Consider the following 1867-nt stretch of genomic DNA (forward strand, 5'->3'; position numbering starts at 1 on the left):
CTGCTTCTGTCTGTGGGGCCTGCACCACCTCGGGAGCGCCAGCCTCCCTTTGAAAGCAGAGACATTTGAAGAAGGCTAAGACTCGGGCAAGAGTGATGGTGGTGGGGAGGGATGGGAGGCAGGGGGACCCTGGGGACGGGAGGGCTTCAAACACCAAACCAATCCACGGCCTGATTTCCCTAGGGCCGCTTCACACATGGCCCTGCATTTGCCCAGAAAATTATGAACCAATCAGCAGGACGTCCCCAGGGGTAGGAGGCGCTGCCTGCTTTAATGAGTGTGCCCCCACCCCTGCCCCGGGCCCTCTCTGGCTGCCTTGACTGCTTCCCTGGTCTGACCAGGAGCAGCACCCCCCAGTACAGAGACCTGCCCCGAGGCCTCTTGCAAATGTGGGACACAAGCCAGAGGTACAGCAAGCACAGGGCACTTGTTGAAGGTCACCCAGCACCAGGGCCAGGTTGAGAACTCACTGGCAACTGGCACAGAGGTGACCAGGTGTCAGCAAAGTGGACTGGGTGGGGGTGGGGGTAGGGGGAGTAGGAGGGGAAGGAAGCCCAAAGAGGGACTCAGAGGTCACTCAGGCCTGAAGCTCCATCCCCTCTCACCTCTACAGTTACAGGGATAGGGGAGTGGGGGAAGTGGTAATTTCTTGGACTTGCCCTCTCTGATGGTAACAGTCTGTGTTTGGCTACTAGCCACAGGGTTGGTGGTTCAAATCCACCTGGCAGGACCATAGCTCAAAGGCCTGACCACCTGCTTCTGTAAAGATTAGAGGCCAGAAATCCCTGCAATGCAAGGGGTGCCATGAGAGGGAACAGACTGGCTGGCACTGACTTGTGGGTTTGGCCCCCTCTGTCATCTTGGGATGCTGGGATTGCCCACCAGCTACCCCATGCCGGGTGGGGAGCTTGCGGAGCTGGGAGACCCGGGTTTGGCCTTTCAAAGAAAAAAAAAATCCAGACTTTGGTACGGAGGAGCCTGGTGCAGAAAGAAAGAGAAATGAAGCTCAAAATTCCACAGGGAGAGCAGGGCCAGGGGGCGTGTGAGGAGAGGAACACAAAGGTTAAGCAGAGTCTTTGGGGGACCGGAAAGCTGGACAAGGAAGGGAAATGGCCACTGGGTCTGACACAAAAAGCGTCTCCCTGTGGTCAGCCAAGTCCCCGAACGTCCTGGTTTTTTGTTTTGTTTTGAATGCTTGTGCTTTCTCAGGCTTGGGCGCAAGGCAGGCGAGAGGCAGGTTGGCGGGGAGAAACCTGTGTCAAGTTTGGTCTAAGACAAAGGAGAGGGTACGAGAGGGGTGCTGTGACCCTTTGGTTTCTCACAAGTGGCGCTGCCTTTAGCAACATTGTCGTCCTCTGGTTTGCTGCTCTTAAATAGCCCCCAACCGAAGACAAGCCTGGCTTGGGGCCACCCCCTGGTTGGGGCTCAGACCTTGATGATGGTGTAGGGTTTTCACGGGCTGTGTTCTGGAAGTGGATGACCAGGACTTTCTTAGGCTGTCCGCTCCATTGAAACTTGTTCAGCATCCTCGTTAACACCCAACACCCCAGCAGACAGGCAGTGGCTTCCCATGTGTTGCCTTGACCCTGGTCTCTGTCAAGGCAAACACCCAGGATCTCTCCCATACCCAGCACCGCCATCCCCAGCTGGCCTCTGGGTCGTGGGGATGAAGCAGATCCCCCCAGATAGGCCCTAAGTCTTGAGGAAGAGAGACAGAACCTCTTCCGGTGTGGTTTTTATCAGAAAATTGAACACTTCCGACCCCCACCCCCACCCCACTCCAGCGGCCCTCAGCACACCTCCCCTCCCATCCCATTGGCCAGATTTGTGTCCCATGCACTTCCCCTAGCCAATCACTGAAGAGGGG

General features: G+C 56.7%; 1 protein-coding gene across 1 annotated transcript in view; it reads left to right on the forward strand.

Moving 5' to 3' along the window:
* The window catches only part of CCDC33 (coiled-coil domain containing 33), a 92321-nt gene that overhangs the window by 31669 nt on the left and 58785 nt on the right, over window positions 1-1867 (forward strand). The window lies entirely within an intron of this gene.

The sequence above is a fragment of the Echinops telfairi genome, unplaced genomic scaffold (assembly GCF_000313985.2).
Source record: "Echinops telfairi isolate 266 unplaced genomic scaffold, ASM31398v2 ScPeMD7_7475;HRSCAF=8513, whole genome shotgun sequence".
In the NCBI taxonomy this organism is placed as follows: domain Eukaryota; kingdom Metazoa; phylum Chordata; class Mammalia; order Afrosoricida; family Tenrecidae; genus Echinops; species Echinops telfairi.